The following is a 27,681-nucleotide window of genomic DNA, read 5'->3' on the forward strand; positions in this document are numbered from 1 at the left end:
AAGTCGTCGCTGTTGGTCCTTGGCGTGTTTCCGGGGTCGCCAGTGGTTCTCGAGAAACAAAACCAGCCACGCAGCGATCGAGGGACCGCAAGGAACGCAGCCACGGCTCGGCACCGTGGCGTATGGCGCACCTCAACGCACCGCGATCGACCCTGTGTCTCATAATCCCGGCGAGCGTTGAATACGCTTGACAGCGGCCGAGGTAAAATAAGAGGGAATCGCGCGTGCAGGGTTGGAAGAGGCTGAAAGAGAGGACTAGGTGGCGGGCAAAGGTGGTACGGGGTGGGGGACGGACGTGTACCGAACGGGGTAGAAAGGATCGGGATGCTGCGGGCAGAGAGCACGGTTTCAGTCGCGCGACGGCTCTCGTCCCGGCCAGTCGATCGAGCTACTCTCCATCGAGGAGAGCAAACTCGCGCTCAACAGACGATGCTTCCGTCGAAACGACGCGTCGATCGTGCGACGTACTCGCGATCCGACGATGTGTGATCGCGCGATCGGTCAGTGTGGACCCCGGGTTAGTGTCGAGCCCCGCTTCAAATCGTTTTTCCCGCTCGCGTTCGACGCTCGAGAGCTCGCAACCACCTGTGCTCGCGAGGCCAGACGTTCGCAGAAAACAGTGTCGACGGGTCCCTCTCGAGGATCGACTCGATCTTTTCGCGCGGCGAGAGTCGACGAAAGCGTTGGGTCGTTGGACGTGTCGGTCTCGCCGCTAGAGAAATTGAATCTCGTTGTCGCGGGTCAAGGTTTGCTGTTTACGTTTACGGCGGTTGAAATGGCCCTGCACGGGCGACGAGAGGATAAATGGGTCTCGCGAGAGCGAGTCTCGTGCCACGACCGTGTTCACGAAAGCGTCTACGTGCAAATTGATCGCTAATTAATAGTACGAGTCGTCGACAACGCCGGGAACCTGGCCGACGCGACGGCCTGGAATCTGAGCGTTCTTCTTTGCGCGAAACCCCGGGTCAAGGCCAGCCCCGACGCTTTAAAGGCGCGCGAAAGAAACTGTAACGCTAAATGCCGCGCGTTCTTGGGCCCGATTTTCCGTCGCTTAAAGGGGACCTCTCTTTCCCGAACGGTCCTTCATCGCCACCCTTTGACGCGCAATTTTCCCAGGAAACGAGACACCTATTCTCCTCTTTCGTCGGTCGCCTTCCGTTATCCAGGCCAACGTTTCTGTTAGCTCTAGTAGCTCGAAACGTTGTACTATCGGAATATTTAATTTTATGCACCCGCGTTGACCGCCATGCTAATTTAATATTTCAGGTTAGGAACACTGCGAAGTACATATTAAAGTTTTCGAGTTTATGGTCGTCTTTAAAACTATCGATTCGAGACTAATCTACATTCTCTATAAATGTATTATGTCCTGGGTTGTGTCACAAGTATTTTTTCCCATTTATCGAAAAAAATGTTTGAACGATCTCTTGTACACGAACGTCGCTATTGAACGCCCGCTTATAGAGTTTTATAGGTATCGAAATAAATGATAATCTGTGGGGGGGGGGGGGGGGCGAGGTAAAACGAACCACCCTAACTCTAAAAGCTTCGTAAATCGTTCTGTTCGATCCCGATATACGCAACGAAGTATCTTCGAAGGGTGGCTTTGGGTTCGATTGTTTGGGAATAATCTACATAATTAACACGCCGTCATCCCATATCGATGGCTATGAAAATGATGACAAAAGGTTGATCAGCAACGTTTAACGTAAATAATGAATCACTTGTGACACGACTATACCCAGTATCATTAAATTTGACTCGACCAAAATATGCACCATTAACACGAGTAATTGTCTCTCAAATGTGCTTCGTATTTACAAAATTCGATGCTTCTCAAATCTTCCAATTATCGATCGAAACCATTTACCTTTTGGAAAGACGAAATAAAATTCAAGTTACGATCCTCTTCAAAAACGAGACTTTGCTATTTCGAATCTTGAGCGACAAGCGCATCTCCAATTGTCTCCAGTCGTTGATCATTCGTCAACTGGTGTGGTTTCCACTTGTCCAATTTATTCACCTTCCCTATTGTGGCCAGGTGTCGAGATACTGTCATAGTGGCAACTCCTAAGTCTGTTGCAAGACCTCGAGTTGCTGTTTGTGGGTTAGTTTCCACCGCGGCTCTTCATCCATCTTTCTCTAAAACGAATTCGCATCTTCGAGGCCCATTTTTCACATTCCTAAAACGAAATTTTTCAACCCATCGAGTACTTCTATCGAACTATTCTTTTTACCTGCCTCGACTGCACGAAGTCTCGGTTTTTATTCTTTACTTATCTATTTAATGACTTTATTTGATAAATGAAGCAAAGCAAATATATATCAAACTGTGCGAAAGGGCGAAGGTTAGCGAATAAGGTTGTTTTGCAACCTAACGCAAACTCGTGCAAAAAATAAATAAATAATAATCAAAAAACGATGCAGTAATCAAATAAAATTGGAGAGCACGGGAGCGTCATAAATATTATACAGCACAGTCGATATATTACTTTACGTTTACTTTATTAATCGCGGTCAATCTGCGACTGATCGAATATCGGCTCGTTCATGTGGTCGACCTAATAAATGGTTCGTTACCGTCACCTCTGACGTGCAATTTTTTTATGAATCGAAGTATCAATTTTTCTTTTCATACGTTGCGAGTTCTTCCGTGAGAGCGAAATTTTTACTTCCACGGGCCCATTACCGTTTATCGACGATTCTTTTTCTTAGATGATTTCACAAGAAAATGCAGTACGCCATCGTGATGCAATATTTCTTAACAAGAATTATATTTATCTTCTACGATTAATTCGAGATTGACGATCAATTAACGCGCGAATAAAACAGCTTCGTTTAACACGATGGCGTTATAGGTTAGGTTTCCACGGCTTTGCACGCGGATTCTCGCGTTGCTGATCCCTACCTCGATAAAAAGTATCGTGTTTCGAGAAAACACGGTTAAGCAGACGATGGCTTCGCGAGGAAGACCCGCGATCGCGTGCCAAATTGATTTCAATTGAATGGGAAATCGTGTTGTTTCAGCGACGAAACGCGAGCTTCCAACAGTCGAACGCTAGTGTCTTAAGCACGGTATTTATTAAACTCTCGACGATACGTTGACCCGTTTTCAAGTGTCGAGTGTTCGCAACACGTTGCTTAATAGGATTTTCTTCTCAAAGGTCATTGCTTCCTGGGACAATAACAAGGTTAGTATCCTTCATTACGTAAAAATAGTCGCGCGAAAACTGCTAGACTTTTTTGGCGCCAACGCGACGCCATTTAATCTACGAGTTACGATTTCGACTCCTAACCTAGGCAAATCCTAGCTAACTGCGTAAAACATGGGATGGAAGTTTCGAAGTTATGAAAAGCATGGTTAATTTTTAGTTCCCAAAATGGCACGAGCCAAGATACGGTGTTCGACTTCGTATCTTGTCGAGCGTAGAAAAGAACAGCGAACGAAGGACAAACAAAAATAACGCAATGTGAAACTTTAGCCCAGATCAGGTTGCGCTACGCCGTCTGGTCGACGTTGAGTTTCATAGTGTGTCAGAGGAAGACTCCTCTCAGTAGCAGAAACGACTACCATTTACTTATCTAATCGAAAATGATTCGCAGCTGTCCAAGCATTGCTGTATCTCTGAACCCATTAGCTCCAAGTTTCTTAAAACTTGATTATTCTTTTCGCTGAATTGTATCAACTCCCAAAGTTCCTAGAGTTTACTTAAGCCCCGTGTAGTTTATTCGAGTTTTTTAAGTATCGAACACTTCCGTCGAGCGACAACGCCATTTTAGCCAACGATCTTTCAAGTATTTTCAACATCGTGCTTCCGTAACTACGTTTTTCCAAACTATCGATGTTCCAACGCAAACTTTACGCTACGAAATTATCGAAGTTAAGCGGAACAAAGTTCGGGAAAAGTTAAAGCGTCGAAAGTTCAGCGAGTAAAATGTACTGTTTGTTGGAGCTAATTATATTATGGTACAGTTTAAGACTGTGTGCTTGTAACGTTGACGCAAGCTGAAATATGGTTCACCATGGAACTCGTTAATCGATGATCTGTCGTTAATTCGTTAATGACAGAGAAGATTTCACGAAACACAGAAGTGAAGAATGTATTTTCAAGAATGAAAAACAGGTAAAAGGGGTTCGTGCGCTCGTCGTACATTAAAGTACGTGTATCTTCCGCGTCTTCGTGTCGTACAGTGGCTCTTCGTGTAATACGAAGACTTAAAAGTGGTCGTGGCTGTAATATTGGCCCTGTTTCCGATGTCTGCCTAGCCACGATCTTCCGTGAAATTCTTTCGTCGTCCGTTCGAGTAACGTATACCATCGGGGAAAGAAAAAAAGGAGGCCTGCTGGCCATTATCGAGACGAAAATATCGACCGTCGAAAGAGATAACGTCGATTACTTCGTTTCAACCTGGAAATTGATACAACTAGTTTTCCCTCTCCGCATTGGCGTGTCGGGGTCCTTTTAATTATTTCGTACACGGTTACAAAAGCGAGATTTTAATTTGCATCGGCCGCGGGTCGCACACAATTTCACAACGATATTAAATTCGCAGCTGTATTTTAATTAAGCCACGATGAATGATTTGCGTTTTTCCAATTTGGATGCTCGCGGTGCGTTTACAGTTTCGTGCGATCGAATGTCATCCGTCCAGAGTATGGTTTTGTTAAATTTTTTTTTTAATATGACGATTAGAATTTTTAAGAACGACGAACCAGCAGACGTTCGACGAGTATTAGAAAATTGTTCTCGAGAAAATTGTTTCGCAATCAGTACTTGAACTGTATTGGACCATTGAATGGGCTCGAGCACCGACGGAAAATATGCCAGGAAAAATATAAAATTCAATTCATAGTTTTCTGCGGAGGGAAGAGCGCCTTCGCGCAAAACAAAAGATCGCTGGAAATACAATTTCATGAAAAATCACTGGAAAAACACTCGACCGTGGCCGTCCAATGAAATCTTAATTATTTATTGAATTTGCCAAAAACTTCGCGTGGATTTTGACGATACTAGCTTTCAGGCGCACTGAAATATTTACAACTAACTTCCGTTCAAATTTTCGATTATTTAAAATATGACCGGAACATCGATTCCCGACTACGCTATAATTAAAGCTGCAACTTGATATTTATCCGTGACGAAAGAACTAGAAAGAAAAAGTATCTAATGAAGGCACATGTTACCAGGAATAGGATTCTATACAGGGTGTTCGGCCACCCCTGAGAAAAATTTTAATGGGAGATTCTAGAGGCCAAAATAAGGCGAAAATCAAGAATATCAATTTGTTGACTGAGGCTTCGTTAAAAAGTTATTAAAAAATTAAATTAAAAAATTTCAAATCATTCTGAAAAAATTATTTTCGATTGCAGGGGTCAATTATAATCATTTTTTGTCAATAGATATACCCTCGAAATCCTGTGGACTTTCGAGAAAAAAATTCGAGTATGCTGAAAACTTTCGGCGAAAAAAAATTTGTTAAAATTGTTTTGAAAAAATTACTTTTAGTCGCGGGGGTCAAGTACAATCATTTTTGGTCAATGGACCTACCCCCGAAATCCTACCCATTTTCGAGAAAAAAATTCATTACTGAAAATATAATGTCTGACCATACGTTGATATGTTTCACTGAAATTTCATGCGTATCTTTAAAACATCGTAACTTCTGAACGGATTGGACGATTGTAATGTTTAAAAAGGCAGACGACGCGTATTTTAGTGTAGAATATATAGAAATTACAAAAATATTCGAAAAGTTGTTCCTTGACCTCGTGAAATAAGAAACCCCCCATGAAAATGGTTCAATATTCAAACAGCTATAGCTCCTACAATAGTCAATGGATTTAATTGAAATTTAGTGGTGAAGTAGAGTTCATGGATACCTACAAAAAAGTGTTAAACAACATGTCAGTACAGCGTCAAACAAAGTTATTACAAATAAAAAACGAATTTTTAAGAAAAATTGACGGGGAGTAGGTGCCTAAATTTTTCGGCGAAAGCTGAACACCCTGTATAAAACAGGCTACGGTGATAATCGAATTTGCTCTGAAGATTTCATTATGCAATTTTAGTAGGCTCAGTATTTTCTAAAACATAACATTATACAATATATCCATTCCGTATCATTAGATCTAATTGTTCGTACATAATTTCAACCGAATGACAAATAAATATCTTCAGGTTAACGAATGTAAGTGGACGTAGCGCTTTTTCTAAACCTAACTTCGAAAGTGTCCCGCTTGGAAGCTCGAATTACCATACATCTTTCGACATTGGCTCTATCGAGACTTACGGGAAGAAAAACAAGTAATGTTCGCCAGCGGCGACGTCGGGGATAAACTTTTTCAGATAATGTTTTCGCCGTGTCGTCGATAAAACAATTCCTGTCCGCGTCGGTGTCATTACAGGGAAATTGGGTTGCGTAGTTTCGCCTGGCGTTGCGTGGGTGGAGCGCCCTCTCTCCTCCACTTCTGTTTTATATTGTTCCCCTGCTCTGTTTCCTTCTCGACCCTCTCGCACGCTCGTTTCCGGTGGCGTTTCGCGGGCTTAAAAGTTGGCGCAATCCACCTTGACACCGCTCTTCGCCTGTAGCGGTCAGGGGAAATTAGGTTCCCTAATTGTTGCATTACGCGGACACGGGGGTGCAATAACGAAAGAGCTGCAGCTGAGCCCCGTGGCATTAAATTTCGACGAAACAGATGCCGCGCTTCCTGCATCTTTTTCGTCGCTGGGCCAGTTTGCCTCTGCTTCGCGATAAACAGCAGTTCGTGCACGGAATTATGGAACGCAGGATATAAAGTTGCTGTTTTGTTTTTAAATTTAAAAACTGTTCGCACGAGAAGCTACAAAAATTAATTCACGAGATGTTTGGAAAATTCAATTACAAACTTCCGCGAGGTTACGAAAAATATGTGCCGTGACAAAATTCTAGATTGCCTCTACGAAAACTATTTATCTAGCAGAAAATTTCGTAAACTTGGTCCGGCAAAACGCGGCGCGTTTACGAATAAATAAATTTGAAAAAATATTCGAGCTCTAGTATGTACTTTATTAAAGCGAATGAACGCCAGGCTTTTACCAGACTGTTAATAATAATATTAATGGAATAAAGTGAAAGTGTCGAGACCTAGGAGCTTTTTACGTTAACGCGCTCGTTCTCTCGAAAATGGTCGTTAAAAAGGCTGGTTTCCGCGGATACGAAAAAAGAAAAAATAGAAAAGAGATGCCGGCAATATATCCCGGCCGACGCATTTTTAAGCTGGGAATGGCCACGTTGGCCCGCCACACGTTTATTCTGGCCCGTGGACCGCAATGTTCGTCGCGTTTTGTTTCGTTCCTTTTCTATCTTTCGCGTTTTTACTTATTATACAAGATATGAATGGTAAAAATATCCTTAGCAGTTTTTTTTTCCCCCTGTTGCCACGGCTCGGGATACAAGGATTTCGCAGCGGTCGCACTCGTTTCGCGAACACCATTGCTACTTGTCTCTCACGAGAGCTTTATACTCTGCATTTTGTTCTACTTTCTAAATAAATTTCTGCAACTCACACAAACAGCAGTGTGCGCTGCTGATATTAAATATATCGTATGTATGTACATCAGGGAACAAAAATTTAAGGTGACAATCACAGATACTAAATAACCTGCAATTAGTAGTCGATTTTTATAATAAAATAAAAGCAAATAATTTGTAGTTGATTTTTATAATAAAATAACTAAATACAAGGTGTACGGTCTACAATAGCCAAAATAAGATAAAAATCAAGAATATCAATTTCTTGACTGAGGCTTCGTTAAAAAGTTATTAAAAAATTTCAAATCATTCTAAAAAAATTATTTTCAGTTGCGGGGGTCAATTGCAATCACTTTTGGTCAATACACGTACCCTCGAATTCCTACGCACTTTCGAGAAAAAAATTCAAGTAGGTGGACAAATTGCCGTTCTACAGGCGGAACTTTGAACGTTAATAACTTTTTAACGAAACCTCGATCAACAAATTGGTATTCTTGATTTTCGCCTTATTTTGGCCTAGAATCTCCCATTAAAATTTTTCCCAGGGTTGGCCTACGGTGGTATACCCTGTATACACTTAAATTTACCTTAAACAGTACATACTTTTTTTGGTAAATATTTTACATTGGTAACATCCCCACCATTAAATCACATTGTATCTATGGTAAAAAAAAAAGTGGTTAATTGAACTACTAAGCTATAATTTGATGTAACCATATAAGGAGAAAATGTACCGGATCGTTCGTAACTCGGAAACAAAGTTCTTACATGCATTTCCGAGACACCCCGCAATATTCTATGGAAGGAGGAATCCGCAAGAATCTCTGCAGTACTCTATCGCCTTCCAAGTTTCATATCCATCTAATCACGACAGAATATACTGCGGTTTCGAAAGTTCAGGGATGAGCGAATAGTTTCTTGCAGTTTTCGTAAACTTTCGCGCGCCGATTTTCGCGGCGTATGAAATTAAAGTTAGCGTGCCGCGAGACTTTTCGCCAGGGGGGAAAAACGTGGGGCGCTCGTTAATGTATCGGGAAGAATTTAATCGTGGGGGTTGGGCAGACGACGCTAAATTATATCAAAGTCCGTGGGGGAAAAAAAAAAATAGAAGAGCGACGCGCATCGACAATATCGGTGACCCCTTTCGCGAGGACTCGTATATCGAACGGGGTAAACTGTTTTTCTGTGAAGCAATTTCGGCGTCGAATCAACGTGATTCGGAAAAGCCTGGCGCTGTTTAAATTGCCGCACCGCGAATCGTCTATTTTGTAACGTTTCAGGCCGAAACTTTTTCCCTCGGACGATCGTGTTGTCACGTCCTTTTTTCCCTCCCTCTATCTACCGTTCAATCGAAAAGTTTTCACGCGACAGACAAGCCGAGAGCGATTGTCAAACTTGGGCGTAAATTGTTTGATATTGTTGCGTGTTAAAAACAGACGTTTGCGTTCGTCGAACACCCTGCGCGTTCCAAGCGAGCTCGATATCAACAAGTGTAGACCATCTTCGACACTACCAGAATACCAGTTCGTTTAATACGTTCGTAAAATTTTGAATTTAAACCATTTTGAGCTACATAACCTAAAATTTGTTTCAGTACTTATTTTTCTAACGTTGTTAAAATTTATAAATTCTATCCATTTTTCTTAATGTCCTAACTTGAGAATGAATTTTTCTAGTATCATACTGGTAAATCCTGTCACCTATACAGGGTGTTCGGCCACCCCTGGGAAAAATTTTAATGGGGGATTCTAGAGGCCAAAATAAGACGAAAATCAAGAATACCAATTTGTTGATGGAGGCTTCGTTAAACAGTTATTAACGTTTAAAGTTCCGATCATACTGAATTTTTTTCTCGAAAATGCGCAAGATTTCGGGGGTATGTCTATTCACCAAAAATGATTATAATTGACTCCTGCAATCGAAAATAATTTTTTTAGAACGATTTGAAATTTTTTAATTTTGTCGAAAAATTTCACAAATTCTCGAATTTTTTTCTCGAAACTGAGTAGGATTTCGGGGGTGTATTTCTTGACCAAAAATGCTTGTAATTGACCCCCGCAACCGAAAAGAATTTTTTCAGAATTAATTAAAAATTTTTTTTTTCGTCGAAAAATTTAGGCATCTACCCCCTGTCGATTTTCCTTAAAAATTCCTTTTCCATTTTTAGTAATTTTGTTTGTCACCCTATAGAAAAGTTGTCTAATACTTTTTTGTAGGTACCCATGAGCTCTACTTCAGAAAAAAGTTTCATTGAAATATATTCACAATTGTAGAAGTTATGACTGTTTGAAAATTGGACCATTTTTATGGGGCTTTTCTCATTTTGCGGGGTCAAGGACCAACTTTTCGATAATTTTTGCAATGTGTACATATTCTCCACCAAAATACGCGTAGTTTGCTTTTTTAAACATTAAAATCGTCCAATCCGTTCAGAAGTTATGACGTTTTAAAGATTTGCATGAAAATTCGGGCAGACATTTCTGGCCAGAAATTATATTTTCGGTAAGGAATTTTTTCCTCGAAACTGAGTAGGATTTCGGGGGTATGTCTGTTGACCAAAAATGCTTGCAATTGACCCCTGCAACTAAAAATAATTTTTCCAAGACGATTCGAAAATCTTTTTTTTCACTCAAAACTTTCAGCACTTACTCGAATTTTTTTCTAGAAAGTGGGTAAGATTTCGGGGGTATGTCTGTTGACCAAAAATGCTTGCAATTGACCCCTGCAACTAAAAATAATTTTTCCAAGACGATTCGAAAATCTTTTTTTTCACTCAAAACTTTCAGCACTTACTCGAATTTTTTTCTAGAAAGTGGGTAAGATTTCGGGGGTATGTCTGTTGACCAAAAATGCTTGCAATTGACCCCTGCAACTAAAAATAATTTTTCCAAGACGATTCGAAAGTCTTTTTTTTCACTCAAAACTTTCAGCACTTACTCGAATTTTTTCCTCGAAAGTGGGTAAGATTTCGGGGGTATGTCTGTTGACCAAAAATGCTTGCAATTGACCCCTGCAACTAAAAATAATTTTTCCAAGACGATTCGAAAATCTTTTTTTTCACCCAAAACTTTCAGCACTTACTCGAATTTTTTTCTCGAAATTGAATAGGATTTCGGGGGTATGTGTATTGACCAAAAATGATTGTAATTGACCCCCGCAACCGAAAATAATTTTTCCAGAACGATTTGAAATTTTTTAATTTAATTTGTTAATAACTTTTTAATAAAGCCTCAGTCAAGGAATTGATATTCTTGATTTTCGTCTTATTTTGGCCTCTAGAATCCCCCATTAAAATTTTTCCCAGGGGTGGCCGAACATCCTGTATATGGGTGACGTGGCAGTGAAAGTGTTAAAGCGAATAAAATATTAATCGAGAAACGATATTAGCTCTTACACTAAGTGTCAGCGCTACACGTGACGCAATAATAAGAAAAAAGGTGAAAGCAATAGCGTCGATAAAATCAACGTTTTAATTCCATCCCCGTGAATTCCGCTTATTTCGCCTAAATAGACAAACTTCTGCCGAGAAAATTGATTCGCAACGTCGCTCGTTTCATAATTACAACTTCTTCCGCTCTTGGGGCCGAAGAGGAAGCGCGGCCACGGCTCGGTGGAATTGCAAATTCGTTCGTTAGTCGATTTTCTTTTATTCATCGAGCATAACTAATTTCCCGGCAAGTTAACCGTCGCAGTTTCCGCGAGCCGATCGCGACTATGGCACCGCTCGCGGGCAACCGCGAGAATCTGTTTTCCATTTGCACGACGAGCCTCGCGTTCCCGCGTCTAACGAGACTCTCTGCATTCCCGTAGTTTCGACGGTGCAGTTAACACGCGTGTAATCAAACGCACGGACAACTGGCCGGCGTTAATCGGGTTCACGAAATTCTGCGGGATCCGGCACGACAGATTCTTCCGGTGCTCGAGAGTCCCGAGGGTAATCGATTTACCCCGTCGGAGAAAGGAGGACATAATTCGCTAAATTAATTTCGTTTAATTTCGTTTCCCCTCGTTCCGTCGATTTAACGGATTAATTCCCCGAGTTACCGGCAAGAGGGACTTTAAAACCGACACCGAAGCTCTTTTCCCGCTGCGACGCGGTCGCTATAATTTGCGAATTTAGAATTACCTTTGATCGGTCGGTATTCGAATTACGCTTACGAGCCTCCTGCCCGATACGAATTTCCACTCGTTCCTCACAAATTTGTTGCATCGAGGACGAGGCGTCGAAATCTGCTTCGCTAATGTCGAGCAACTCTCGAAGGTAAAGTTCGGAAGATCGACGATCCTCCGAATATCATTAACTGGAAATGTGCTCTGTTCTAAATATAACGAGAAAGATGACATCGAAGTCTCGCCAGTCATAGCAACTCTTGCTCGAACGTAGAAAAGGACGTTAGTTCGACCGTTGAGTTTCATGGCGTGCCAAGAAGAATCCCGTTTCGGTTATTTAGCATGTTTGCACCGACAGAATGACTCGACGAACGCGTCAGAAATATGGTGGTAGCATAATTGTAAGTTGTAGGTCGCGCGGAAGGTAGATGCATCATAAACTACGAAAAGGAGCGTTAGGAGAAGTTGTGGGTGGTTTTCATGACTCTTAAACAGCCCTTAAGGCACCGGTTGCCGTGGACGTTAAAACTTGGCGAGTGACAACGCGGAGAGTACGGCCCCTCGCGACACGTTTCGTCACCAGAGCTCGTGTTCGCGGTGTAGTTGTTCATTTTTCGAGTCACACGTCTGTGGCCATTGTGAGAATCATTGTGGCGGGAGAGGGGGGGATGAGATAAAAGCGGGAAAACTTGCCAATTTAATTTCACTTTTCGCGTTCTTCGTTCGCCGCGGACTCGACGAGACGAGTTCTTCGCCACCGGGCTGCGTTTAATCCGACGGAGATTGGTTTTCTAATTGAAGACGGTGCACGACAATTACGGGAAACTTCCAGGGATGCTGATAAACATTTCGTTTTACGACGGACGTTCCTTTGCTTAGCGGCCATTGCTAACACGAGCATTGTCGACGAGTTTTCAAAGCCGATTATATTTTTAGATTTGTCAATTATATTATGTAAAGCTGGCTGACGTACGACTTCCGGGGACCGGTTGACCTGTTTTAAGTTCGTGTGCTCGAGAGTTCATAATCCACTCGCTCGTTGGAAGGGACCTGATATTATAATAATTATTTTTCTTCGATGAACACGATCGTCGACGCGTTAAATTACCAAGGCAATTTCGTTCGAGAAGGTATCCATCGGCTTGGCGAGTCGAACAAATTATACATCGTTAGAGAATCCGCGCGCTTTCTAATTAAATATTCGTTTAGCGTTGAAAGTTGGCGGCTCGTTTGGCAGACGCGATAAACGAGCTAGTTAAAAGTTGAAAATTTCCGAAACGTTTTGTCCTGCACTTTTTTACAGCCTCTGTGAAATCAATACAACAGGTCCGCGGAACGAGATTTCTGCCCGCGCTTGATTCCGGCTAATCCGCGATAGCTTTTCGCGCGAGCGAAGATACGGAATCGAAAATCGTCGCGGAAAAATCGCGTTGTAGTCAAGGAACGAACGCGAACAACGTCGAGCAAACAAAAATTGAATCGTTCCGTCGAACAAACGACTGAAATCGAACGCGTTGGCTTTATCGATCGCTCGTTATTCGACCAAAGTGTTGCAAAACGCTGTGCGGTCCGGTTTGCTCGTTTCAACATAAATATTTAAAACGCGACTCTGGTTTCGACGCGTCGACGTACCCGCGCGCACGTTGAATCCTCGTTGATCGATATGTTTGTTCAAGATGACAGGATTCCATCACTGTAGTCGACGATAAATAAACGTAAAATATTCTGCGCTCGGATTTTTGCCCGAATCGCCTCGAAATTATTACGAACCGATACGTTATACGTGCGCGTTCTTTTATTTATTCGCTAACGGTAGAAACATCTCTCGATCGTGGCGATTCGAGACGAAAGCGTCCCGCTGACCCGATTTAATCCTGAATTTTGCCGTCGGGGCATGAGAAAGTGATCGTTGAAACAATAGGAAACTCTCCTACGTCCTGGCCGCGTTTCATCCTACAACGAGGATTCCGAACAGCAACGAGTCAAAATAATCCACGGTTTCCCCGATGCCGTATCGATTAGACGTGCAATCAAGCGATGATTTGCATAATCGAGCGCCCAGCCAATGAATATTTGACGGAGAATACGATGCAACCAGCGAGAGTCAAGCGGTTTCAGAGACGCGAGGCTTCGGAGGCTCCTTTCGAGCAGCACTTTTCACGAAACATCGCATATTCGAACTAAATCGCGGGTCAAAATATACAGGGTGTTCGGCCATACCTGGGAAAATATTTAATGGGAGATTCTGGAGGCCAAAATACGACGAAAATGAAGAAGTACTAATTCGTTGATTGAGGCTTCGTTAAAAAGTTATTAAAAAATTTCAAATCATTCTGAAAAAATTATTTTTGATTGTGGAGGTCAATTACAATCATTTTTGGTGAATACACATACCCCTGAAATCCTACCCACTTTCGAGAAAAAAATTCGAGAAGGTGTGAAATTTTTCGACAAAATTAAAAAATTTTATATCGTGCTAAAAAGATTATTTTTAGTTTCAGGGGTCGATTACAATCATTTTTGGTCAATACACATACCCCCGAAATCTTACCCACTTTCTAGAAAAAAAATTCATAGATTGCCATTTTACAGGCAGAAGTCTAAACGTTAATAACTTTTTAACGAAGCCTCCATCAACAAATTCGTATTCTTGATTTTCGTCTTATTTTGGCCTCTAAAATCTCCCATTACAATTTTTCCCAGATAAATCTGTTTTGAATTAAAGATTTAAATTTTTTAAATATCGGATCCTTTTAGATCTATGAAAGCTATCTCTTTCAGAGTAGAGAAATTTTGGTATTTAATAAATAAATAATATCGACAGTCCTCGATAATAATTGATTAAATTTTTGGTCCATAATAATATTAAATATTTAAAACTTTTCCTTTTTTTACGTATTTCTACGAAAGTTGCTCTTTCGAACAAGTTGAAAACCCTGGTAAATTCGGTTGCAGTTTTATCTTGCAGTTCTTACAGTCGAGAGACTTCACAGTTATTGCTGCGAAGTAGGCGAACTTTGCTTAAAAGATTATTCGTGGTTTTATTTGCCTGCTTCTATTCAGAAAATATTTATTCATGAGCCTCGCTATCGTATCGCAGGCTCTCCTCCGTATCGATCAATTATCCGGGGAAGTTGAAGAAGCCAGAAACAAAGGCGTCAAAAGTTTTCGCTGGAAATTTCAGTCAGAAAACTTCGAGTACTGTTACAAGTTCTCTATTTCATCAGACCCTGTCGTAAGGAGTTTACGTCCTTCTTCGCACGGTATGAAGAATAGCTTTTTCCAGAAGATACTGCTCCTATCGTATTCTGTAGTCTCGTACCCCATTACCTCTATTTTGTAAACCCTCGTTCAAATTTATTATCAACCCTTGAGACACGAAGAATTTTGTTTCCATTTCTATTTATTATTCTTTTACTTTGTGATAATCTTGGTTGTCAAAATGATCGTTTAATAAAATTTCCTATATTTAAAGAAATTTTTTCGATCAAATAATTTAAGCGAGGGTAGTTGGTTAATCAGCTCGAAGAATTAGCAAAGTTTTCGAAAGTTTCTTTTGCGTTCCGTATTCGAGAACTCCGTTCAACCGTGAAGCAGTGGAATTCAGAGGATCTGGGCGGTGAATGGCGTCGAATAAACGTCGGGGACGCCACTCGAAATCATTTTATTCCTCGCGAAACGAAGGTCAAAGAGAAGTAGGTGGATATCTAGCGACGCGAAGAAGCTGTCCGCGTTGGATAAAGTGATTTAAGTTCGTCAGCGAAAGGCTCGGGGCGCTTTTGGGCCAGTGCTTCCCACGGTCATTAAAACTTTCTAATGGGGGGTCGAAGGATTTGAATCGCGCGCACACGCGACCTAAAGCTCGCGGTCGAAAGCTGCGAACGGAGAGAGACGGAGAGAGAAAAAAAACACAGAACGTCGAAACGGCACGCCCTTAGTCACGGTGCGTTGGCCTTTTCGAGCTTAAAGCCTCTTTTCGAAACCTGGAGGCTCGTTAAGCACACATTTCGCCCCCCAAGATATCCTCGAAAACAATATTTTTGGGACATCCCGCTGTTTCAGGAAATTAATTCTTTAATTTTTCAACCCACTAATTGCACACAAATCAGATTTTTGAAAGGAATCGTTAACAAGAAATATTTATTTGAAATATACGATACGCGACTTGTACATTTCTGCAGACTTGCAAAACTTGCCATATTAATTTAACACAAATTGGCGAATACTTATGTATGCAGCTTCGCATCATATTCGCCGAAGAAATATGACGCGTATTGTATTCAACGACGGAATATGACGCGTATTATATTCCACGAAGAAATACGGCCCGTATTATGTTTTACATTTGTACAGTATCTTTCGCTTATAAGAAACGAAATCGTGTTCGTTGTGGTCCATTCGGGATAGGAACGTAAAAAATTAGCTATAAAACTATTGTTTTAATCCTTGTAAAATCTCAAATGAATGTTAAAGTGTGGAATAGCTCTAGTTTACACTACTGTGCGTCCGCAAGAAGTTGGCTAGTGAAAGGAATGCGGGTCTGATTGGTGCCCCAAAGTGGGGATGGGCGGGGCGAGCGAAGTACCGTCCCACTGATGTATGATTCACCTTTCTTTCTTCCTACAGTAAATAATAGTCAATTTATTAAGAATCAACAACAGAGCATAGGTGGTCCGTTTCCTTTCACAAATGCGATCAGCTCCAGGAAAACAAAATCCCATGAACTTCTCTGTGGCCAGCATCGGTTACCCCGATAATTGCACGTATTTTTCACCCTCGTTCTCTGGTGGCTATCTAATATTTCACGAGATAGGGAGTCGCGGACGATCAGACGATCGAAGCGTGCCCTTATTCGCCTATTCTAGGCTCTATAACCCAGAGATGGACTCCAGAGAGCGTGGCCGTCCAGCGGATGCAACGCGCTCATATTTCATCATTGATACGCGAACGACAAAAGCCTGGCCCTGCGATCTGTCACGAGCAAGGAGACCATTCAGAATCCAGCGAACGGCATTTCTATGCGAGCCGTTCCCTTTATATTCCTCGCTTTTTTTTTTTTCTTTTTTCTTTTACCCCGTTACACGCGCGCGATCCTTCGATGTATACGTTCGATAATGGGATTTTTTTCTCTCCCTTCGAAAGGCGAGTTCTCGTCGACAATGCACCCTTGGCCGGCGGGACGCGTCAAAAAATACTCCGTCGCGGGAACGCGGTGAAAATTTCGTGCATTTCCGGGGCAACGAACAACGCCGTTGGAGCACGTCGCTTTGACAAACGGACCGTCTTCGGGGCCAAATCCCTTCCGTCAAAGCGACTTCTTTCGTCCGTCGGCCGGTTCGAGACCGTCTGCGCATGACAAGCAGGATTTCATCGATCTTAATGCTTGATATTGCGTTATTATTGCAGACTTTCATCGCGACCGTTGGGGACTCTAACGACGATTTATAGCGGACAGTATCCCAGCACGAACGGGGACGCAATCCAGTCTCAAATCGTTAACGCGTTAAATATTTCTGCTTACAAGCTTCCAAAGCTAACAACTTCCGTCATTTACGACGAACCGCGTAAATATTTTGTCGCCATTTTTTGGTAAACAATTTCGAATAATAGCCAAGGGTAATATATAAGGTGTTCGACATCAGAGGGAAAAATTTTAATGGGTGATTCCAGAGGGCAAAATAAGACGAAAATCAAGAATACCAATTTGTCGATCGAGGCTTCGTTAAAAAGTTATTAACGTTCAAAGTTACAACTGTGGAACAGTTGATACGTCAGCACTTTACTTCAGAACTTTAAACGTTAATAACTTTTTAACGAAGCTTCGATCAACAAATTAGTATTCTTGACTTTCGTCTTATTTTGGGCTCCAGAATCACCCATTAAAATTTTTCCCAAGGGCGGCCGAACACCCTGTAGAGTCTGGCTAAAATTGACAGATATCAGACCGTGTTCGCCCATCGAGTTCAAAGCTCTTTCGAGACACCTGTCGCTCCGGAAGGCGGAGCACAGTTTCAACAGGCGAAAACTTACAGGCGACAGCGTAGGCGTTATGTGCAAACGCGATACCAGTATCATTAACGGCGAACGCAGCTCGTGCACCGTAATTGGCCAGCTAATTCACACAGTGTTTGCCTCATAAAGGAATCACTAGGCCGGATCCTGGGCCCTCGGTGGTGCATTACGTTAATTATGGCAGCGCGGATGATCGTTTGCTTTGATCGATCCTACGGGGTTCCCGGCGACTCGCGAGCGAATTCGGTGGATTGATGATCCCAGCTGTGTCCGAATCGATTCATTAAGGACACTGGCCTTAGGGGGCGGCCTCTGACGCTTAATCGACTGTGATTAAACAATGCACCGTCCACGTGTTCCCAGCAGATCCCTATAAATAGACAACGCCCGGCACTCTTTGAACCCTTCACGAAGACCGATGTTTCGGCCTTTCGCGTTTCAGAGTACCATTCGCCAAAGGGGAACGTTCGATTACCGTCTTCCGAAACGCTCAACGCCATTTTGGTCCCAAAAGGTGGTCGATCGAACAACGATGGAAAATTCAATGTATTTATTTCAACGTGCACGGATACCTCGAGCAACTACTATATTTTCTAAATAACACCACATCGTGGTTTTTGACGAATTACGACCCATTAGGTAATCACAGAAAAAGGAGAAGAGTTATTCGATGGCCGCGTTTCAATGTCTTCGTAGCGGAAAGTTTCTGAATTTAACGGTTTCCATCCGTTGTCGAGCAACGGAAACAAAAGTTTCCGCGAAAGGGCGAAAAAAGGGCGACTGTGGCAACCGAGGGTTTCATCGACACTCGTAGAAATAACGTTTCGCTTTTTATTCTATCGCGTGTTTCGCGTGCTGCGGCGACTGGCGTATCTTCGACTCTATTCATTTATTGGAGCCGGGCCAAGCTATTACGTTATATACCGTGAATACAGTAAATTACTGGAGCAGCTTTCCCTTGCTGGTGCGCTTTTCCAGCACTGAAGTAGATTAGTCTATCAGGCTATGCCCGTGGATCCACGCTCGGTGTTATTTTTTAGCTCGTCGTCGGTTCATCGTTAATTAACGAAATATCGAGTGCCGCGCGTCGAGTGCTTTCTTTCACCGAACCGACGTTCCCCGCCTTGTTCTCGAGGAAGATGGAAATTTTTAATACCGGCGAAAAGGAATACCAGAATGCTGTATCCGGAGCAACGAAAATTATTAAAAATTCGATAACCCCTTAAATTATTCGTGCAATTTCGTATAAAGAAACGGAATCGAGTTCGTTGCGATCTAAATTTATATTGCTTTAACCCTTGTAAAATCTCAAATTAATGTTAAAGCGTGGAATAGCTCTAGTATACGCTACTGTGCGTCTACAGTTTGGCGAGTCGCCATTGGCCAAAGTGGGGATGGACGGGGTGAGCAAAGTACCGTCCCACTAGCCAGCTTCTCGCGTACGTGCATTACATACTGATGGGAGATTAATTTTTCTTTCTCCTTACAGTAAATAACAATCAATTTATTAAGAATCAACACGATTTAAAACTATCATCGAAACTCTGAGATAATATTAAAATAAAAATTTGCGTAGAAAAACGCGAAAGGGTACGCAATTTCTACGGAATATCGTTTCGTAATTTTCTCGACGCGAGCTGAAACTTTTGAATCTTATTATTCCACGACCACCGTCTTACCAGGCGTTATCTTGTTATAAATAACAAATTTCGCGGCGAGAAGTTTAAAAAGTTAACGGGAACTGATCCACGGGGGACGTCGTCCCTGATGGAGACGGTCATCAATAACTCGTGGACTCGGTTCTCGGTTTGCTTATCTTATTAAAGTACTTCCGGAACTCGCGGAAAACTCTGTCGAGTCTCGAAATGGCACCGATAGAATCATTCATCGTCGATACGACCCAAGAAAACGATACCGTTAAGAGGAATTCGACGAGAAGCGATATATCGAGTCGCCCATTGGGAAAGATTAAGGTTCTCGACCCATTAAGCACCGACGTACCATTCAAAAAACGCTTCGTGATCGAAATAAAATGTTCGGTTTGGCAGACCCCGAAGCTCGAACCGGACAAATAAATATGCATCGAAAATCCTCGCAACATTGTGACTTTTCCGGCCTGCGTGCAAAGTTTCCGACGAGTCGCTTCGTTCAAGCTTTACAATGGAAATATCGTGACCCGGGTCTTCGATAGAAATAACAAAAAAATTTTGCTCACGTAGACGCCGCGTTTTTACCCGTAAAACTGAACCACGGCTCTTCTAATGTCGCACGCGGTCCAGGGAGAATTCTGCCGCTAATCAAGGGACTTTGTTATGCAAAGCTCGTTTGCATTTTTAAAGAAGCCTTTCCGAAATTTCGCTCCGCGCGAGAATCCCAAATTGACCGTTTTTGAAATATTCAGTTACCGCCTGGACACTTTATATATGACGAATTACTGTTCACCGCGGGACTGGCGAAATTATACATTAATAATATCTCAGCAATTCGGTGCCAGATCGACCATAGAAGCGTGCATTTTCTGGAAAAAATTGACAAAGATAGAGGAGCTTTGGGACATCAAGGTCCGCCATTTTGTTGCAAATATAATATAGGTTAGATGTGTCCAGAAGGGTCGACTGTAACGATAAAAATTATAAAAATTTAACTCGCTTTGGTAACTCATTAGTAACCTGAGATATGGCCGACCGCGGTTCGCGTATAACTCGAGCTGGTCGCTCGTTTGCTGGTAATTCCAGGAAGAGGAGATAATTTTGTAACAACTTGAGTGAGAAAATTTGTAACAACCGAAGGACATTACCGTAATACGTTTGGACTTTGAAACTGCGAGCAATCTCGACCCCACAACCACGGAGACCGAGTTTCATAAAAGCACGGAAACATTTTGTAGTAGATTTTCCAAGCGTATTCTTACCAATTTAACATTATTATCATAAAATAGCGACTTAAAAATATAACCTGAATACAGCGAATCTTGAATAACTGCGTGACACGTGGCAGCGATAACAAAGTGGTGTTAATTTTCAGTTTCCAGAAAGGTACGGAGCCAAGCTATGGTCTTCTGCTTTGTATCTTGTCGAACGTAGAAAAGAACACCTGAAAGATAAATAAGAACAACACAATTGGAAACTTTATCTCAGATCAGGGTACACTCCGCGTCCATTCGACGTCGAGTTTTATGATGTGTCAAGTGGAGCCCCCTCTCAGAACTAAGGTCAACTACCGTATGGGTAACCGTTTTAACCTCATTCGGACGAAGAATGAAATATAACTTCACGAATAAGACGTCGTAGCTATTGTTCACCTTTTAATAATTTTTCTTTTCTTGTAAATTCCGCGTTTTTTGTTTTTGCCATTCCTATTGTCTTCTCCTTTGCATCCGGCGGTCCTTGTTCCTTTCATACTGCTTTCTTTCTTTGTGTAGAAAATTTCTTTGTCCTTGGCTCGTACTCGATACCAGAGCACGGATTCTTCAAAAGTCGTAACACGACGTTCTCCAATCGCAGACCGGACTCGTACGTAATCGTTTCGAGATTGGTTTTTGAACATCGTACAATCGAAAGCGTCTGGACGATATTGACCACGTTTCCAAGTTACTTTCCACGCCGTTCGCGACTTAAAGCCGACGAGCAATCGCTCCTGCAGCCAACTTTCAACAACTCCCTCGAGGCTTCTTGTGTATTAGCATCGGTACCGGGAGTCGAGGCAAATATTTGTCGAGATCCGAGTTCCGAGTTCCGGGATCGCGAAGAACACCGAACACTGCGTTACTTTCGATCTTCTTGAGTCTTCGAGAGTCGCGTGTGGTCCCAGGGGTGAACTAATGCGGTCTGTATATTAAACTTGTTCCTTTTGTTTTCTTCGCGGGACGAGTGCACGCGGAATGGCGTACAATTTCCTTCGAGGAGCCGCGGGGGATATTTGCGGAGGTTCTTCGGCGATTTGCTCGGGAAATAAATTACGTATGTACGTGTTTCTTGAATTTTTCCTTTCTTTTAAAGTAATCGTAAATATTTTCTACGCTCTTCAAGTGAAACTCGATCAACAAATTATTTTCTGACCACTCGAGATGCTACGATATCGCGTGAAGCTTTTACAGGAATGAGACAGATCGGTCGTTAATCTTTCAGAGCCCTGCAACGAATTGGAATATTCTATCGTTTTTACCGTTAAACGCGTCCCGGTTATGAATATTAAAGACACCGATCGCGCAAACTAGACGCCATTAGTCATCCCGTTTTTACGCCTGTCCGTTCGAGACGTTAATCGAAGTGAAAATGATTTAAACGAGCCTGGCAACTACTACTTAATAGTCAGCAAGATGTGGTTTTGCGCAATCGAAAATATTCAAACGACAGCGTCTGGCGGGCCGCCAAAAGGGATTCTTAAGACACGTTACGTTTTTACGTCTAATATATCTGTGGGCAACGGAATAAATTATTTCCAAGGGCTACAATGTTCTTCGACGTCGAGCTAACAATTTCTCAATTTTTTCATTCGATGTACAATCACTTTGCACGCATTGTTGCAGAGATTTTAAGCTCTGGTTCCAAGAGACACGCGAGCAAAGATGATCCTCGAGGATTAAAAAGAGGGTGCGTGCTTACAAAGAGAATACTAAACTCTCGCGTTAATGAATACGTAATGCTTTTAGTTTCCATTGGACGCGAACGACGCTGTCGAGCTCCGTGGATTTCAACCATCGAAACGCAAAGGAATCAACCCCTCTGCAAACCTTCCTTGGAATAAATTCCCGTCAACGAAAGCGATTCAACCCCCGGTGGCCACGAGGAGGGCTTCGCGGATTTCTTAGCTTTCGTGGAAGGAGGAGGAGGGGGTGAAAAAAGTAGATTCTTCGCGGTAAACGCGCATTCATTGAAATATCGCCTCGAGAATGTTCCAGGGGAGGAAATTACTGTAATTAGTTACCCCCATAAATTACCATTAAACTCGCGCGCCTTGTTGAAGATTACAAGGCCATTTCTTCTCATTCGCCGATGACTCTACGGGCACTACGGTAATTGATAATAATTATCTTCGATCTCCGACGCTATCGGTCTCCGATTTCCAAATTTTCTCGTTCCAAACTTCGTTCCTCGCCCTAGCTACAAACTCGATGATCCCCTTTTATTGCCTTCGTGTTTCAGGGGATCTTCTACTATATCTATATGTATAGTCTGCTAAAGTTAAAAACAAGAACAATATCGGTATTTCAACTTCAAAATGCTACCATTTTTTAAATGATCAATTTTGTTCTGCCCTTTTAGTTTCAACTATAGAAAAATGTATCCTACAATTTTTCATTTCTTTGACTCAAACAGAACGGCTGGAATCGTGGAAGCCATTAGAACATTTTTCTTATACTGCCACTAACTTTGACTATTTCTTGTTGTAAAAATTTGTGAATATTACTAAAAGAATAATAAACACATATACAAAACGTCGATCCATGAACTTGCATAGTTTCTTTATAAAAAAATACCTAAGACAACATACAAAATCTGACTCAATATATTTCTATAATACATATAATTGTATCGAAAACTAGCGAACAGACGAACGTCGTTTCGATTTATATCTAAACTAGGAGACTTCCTAAGCAAGAGCGTCGATATTATCAGCCCGTTTTCACGCGGAGACGTCGATCACGAACAGGCAACAATATTCAATTACGGCAGTTAACTAACGCCGATCTCTGCTATGGATCATTGCGTCGCGGATTACCATTGCTCGTTAGCTGCAGCGATTCCGTCGCGATTACGGCGGCTAAATCGCTCCTTTGAACGAATATCTTCGCTTCGAACGTATTTGATCACAATTCGGTTTCTCGAACGAGGGTTCTAACCCCCGTTTCGCGTTCGCTATTGGCTCCGAGGGACTCGTGCCGCGATCTTGTAGCGCAGATAAAACGCTAGCTCGATCGTTCCCGGAAGTGTTATAGTCACGAAGAGCATAACGTTCCCGAAAAAAAAAGTGGACGATTCTCCCTATGGAAAAAGTTACTTTACATTAAGTATCCTCCGTCTCGATAATCGGTCGCTGATTCAATCGTCCCAGTAAAATTAAGCAAAACGCTCGTAGCTGGTTCCTTAGAATTAGAAACGCTCGTATTTGTTTCGTGTTACTACCTTTGAAACGCACATGGCGTTGTCAGAATTTTCCAGCACCGTTTCCACGGTGATAATGTACATCGTTTTTAATACCAGTCTTTTGGGCAAAGAGGTGTAGCAGCCGCCATCGGCAGTTAGGGTGCGTTACGAGTTTAATTTCGAAATAATGAAACGCTGCAGGAATACCTAGTTATTTATAATTAGCTTCGACTTTTTCCTCGCGAAGTCGTGATTTTCCATATATTATTTGGCGCTGGAAATCGAATTTAAACACCGATGGGCGAATAACGAGGGCGATCAATTCGTCGACGCCGCTGCAAATGCGATTTCGTCGTTCGTTAATCGGGGACGCGACTCGATTGTCGTAAAGACGATTAGGTTCGCGGCTGCGGTTAAAGGTTCATCGGTTTCGAGTAGGAGTCGCGCGTAAAACGTTCGACGAAGATTATTGCCCGACGAACGGGGAAGGGTTATCGAATTTTCCGGATATTGGCAGCCGGAAACGACATATCTCGGGCGTTATGCGTCCGATATCTACCGGCGGCGCGCGAACTGGAATGCGTTTTTCTTCCGCGTGGCTCGTAAACCAGACGACCGAGGCAACGACTAATAAAACTCCGTTAACAGTTTTCCGTGCTCAACGACTGACAATGTGCCTTCTGTTTCCCGGTTTTACGTCGAACGCAGCCGTGATTCGCGCCTATTTGTAACGTATCTCCCTCCGCAGAGGCATACGAGTAACCCTTACATACAATGTATTTTTTTTCCTCCACATTTCTGGGTCTCTAGAGACCCCTTATCACTTTCGAGTCACATTCTTAGAATTTCTAAATATTCTTCACTAAAATACGCGTTGTTCGTATTTTGAAACATTAAAATCCTTCAATCCGTTCAGGAGTTATGACGTTTTAAATATATGCAAGAAATTTCAGGGAAAAATCTCATATATGGTCAGACACTGCATTTTTGGTAAAGAATTTTTTTTCTCGAAAATGGTTAAGATATCGGGGGTATGTCTCTTGACTAAAAATGATTGTAATTGACCCTTGCATCTAAAACTAATTTTTTTAAAATGATTTAAAATTTTTTCATTTCGTCGAAAAATTTGTCCACCTACTCGAATTTTTTTCTCGAAACTACGTAAGATTTCGGGGGTATGTCTATTGACCAAAAATGCTTGTAATTTACCCCTGTAACTGAAACTATTTTTTCCAGAACGATTTGAAATTTTTGTTTTTAATTGTTAATAACTTTTTAACGAAGTCTCCATCAACAAATTTGTATTCTTGATTTTCGTCTTATTTTGGCCTCTAGAATCCTCTATTAAAATTTTTCCCAGGGGTGGCCGAACACCCTGTATAGTCATCTGATTTATTTATCTAACTAAGTGAAAATTTTAATATCCGATCAACTGTTAGACCGAGAACTATGCGTTTACATCCCAAATGGGTTAGTTGATTAATTGCCTATCCCATTGATTGATAAACGGAATAAGTAATTGTCTTATTGATTGCTCCGTTGATCGACAATCTGATCGCTTAACTGATTCAGTGTGTAACGAACGATGATTTAATTGACAGATTGATTAAGATCGATGGATCAATAGCGACAGAGTATTTAAAAACGTTGAATCTGAAAAGGAGGAGAATCTTTACTTCGATCTGGCTATGGAAATATTCTGAAACGAATCTTTAATCTTTCGGTTCGCCCAGGTAAAAGGTTGCGTCGGGGACCATTTTACGCAGACGTGTGTGCATTTGAATTTAAAGTATAATTCGCGTACTTCCATCCGAAAGGGAAATTTTAGTTATTCAGGAGGAAACGTCTGGGGCTAACAAAATACCCCGTTTGAAACAACCGTTTCTAACGGGGAACGCTTTTACGCGGACATCGGAGTCCGTCGCAGTTATGGCTTTATCTTCGCTACTGAAAACGCCGCGTTTCAAGATACCGACGAACGAGAGAAAGAAAAATACCACAGTTAGCGTCAACTGAACCCGACACCGACCTACGGATTTGATCTCGCGCCACGATACGCCTAAAATTTATCGCGACGGCTCAAAAATGCCTGTTCCAACCTTTTAATAGAAAAAATGGCACACGTGCGCGAGCTACGTCCCTTTGTCACGAAAATAAAACAAAAAATTCGACGAGGAGCGTCTTATCGTAAGAGCAAAAGGTGCCCTTTAACCCTTCCGAAAGACTGACGCACAGTTTCTAAAAGAACAATGCTCGATCGATACTCGATATACAAAGTGTTCTGCCACCCCTGGAAAAAATTTTAATGGGTGATTCTAGAGGCCAAAATAAGACGAAAATCAAGAATATCAATTTGTTGATCGTGGCTTCGTTAAGAAGTTATTAACGCTTAAAGTTCTGAAGTAAAGTACTGGCGTATTAACTGTTCCACAGACGTAACTTTAAACGTTAATAACTTTTCAACGAAGCCTCGATCAAGAAATTGGTATTCTTGATTTTCGTCTTATTTTGGTCTCTAGAATCGCTCATGTAAATTTTTTCGATGGATGGCCATGGATTAATTTTCTAAATTAAAAGGTCTTTTCAAACACTCTATTTTTTGGGGATAGCGTCCCGTTAAATAAATAAATTGATCGATCGGATATAGAAAATTGCGGCGAAACGGTCGAATTAATCGTGCGACGGCGAGTGGGTTAAAATCTCTCTCGACGCCATAGCGATTTCCATCGGTTGGAGATCCCCCTTAGCCGATTTGGAGACTGCTCACCTCCACGGGCACGATTATACATTTAAATCCCGAGGATGCCGATTGTCGGGGCACTTAAACGCTTACAGAAGGCGATAGACACCGGTTATCGATCTCCCTAATCGACTCCCGTAATCCGATACCGTGGATAATCGATCGACAAACGCCGCGACGATCGCCGCGGGAATATTTTAATTTGAAAGTAACGAGGAGCGTTTCAAGTTTCTCGTCGGGTCTTTATCTCGAGATCGCGACAAAGAGCCGCCGCGTCGTATCAAACGTTAATTACACGCTCGACGTTGCTCGTTTAATGAACACGGGGGGCGGCTCTCTCGACTATGTTCCCGTAAAAAATGGTATTATCGTTAATTTTACGGGTCGCGGGTTCTTCTTAGTCGCGGTTCGCCCGATGAGATATTAACTTAGTCCGCGTGATTTTTTCCAAGACTTTCCTAATTACGGTCGTGACACTTTGTAGAAAGAATAATTACTAACATAAAAATTACAATTCGCGTGACTCGTTTCCAAATAATAATGGACTGTGTTCCGGCACAAAAACGAGTAACGTTCCGTTGATTCGATACGTAAACAATTTTTATTTATCGAAGCTTCTAAACGAAATCTATGACAAAAATTTGTGTTTATTTTGTTTATAACAGTTTGCGATTCAGGCTGGGCAAATTTATCGTACTGACAGTTGTTATTATTTTTATTATATCTACGACAGAACGTTGCGCAAGAATTTTCGGTTTTGGAAACATTCCCAATATTGTAATTAGTTCAATTTTATATTTGTCAGGCAGTCGTGTTTCATCACATCTCGTAACAACAAACATAATAGGAAACACAGTCTCGTTCATTGTAACATTATAATTACGTATTGCGAGTTATTTCGTGGTTTAATTATACGTGGTAGAATTTAACCTCGTCAGGGGCGAATTATTTGTACGGATTAAATGAAAGTACACGCGTTACATTGCCGACGTTACTCCTGTATTACAATGTTTTAAATAACAAACTAAAAGCACGGGAATAAGTTGGCGATTTCCCTAGTTGAAAATTTAGTTTACGTCGTTGTTTAATACCATCGAACTAATTATCGTGGCCTTAACAATGTTGCTTTTGTAATTTCCATGTAACGCTAGCAAATTAATCGTACGGGTGGGCCAGTTACGTGTTGCGATTACTCTCGTGCGAAGTGTTCCACCGCTACTA

General features: G+C 41.9%; 1 protein-coding gene across 2 annotated transcripts in view; it reads left to right on the forward strand.

Moving 5' to 3' along the window:
- The first annotated feature begins 371 nt into the window (after positions 1-371).
- The window catches only part of LOC143344689 (monocarboxylate transporter 10), a 132,514-nt gene continuing 105,204 nt past the window's right edge, over positions 372-27,681 (forward strand). The window contains exons 1-2 of one of the 2 annotated variants that reach the window (XM_076770976.1): positions 372-746; positions 3,028-3,191. The gene's annotated coding sequence lies outside the window, so the exon portion shown is untranslated. The remainder of the gene's footprint in view (positions 747-3,027; positions 3,192-27,681) is intronic. The other variant, XM_076770977.1, reaches the window with a different exon arrangement.

The sequence above is a fragment of the Colletes latitarsis genome, chromosome 8 (assembly GCF_051014445.1).
Source record: "Colletes latitarsis isolate SP2378_abdomen chromosome 8, iyColLati1, whole genome shotgun sequence".
In the NCBI taxonomy this organism is placed as follows: Eukaryota; Metazoa; Arthropoda; class Insecta; order Hymenoptera; family Colletidae; genus Colletes; species Colletes latitarsis.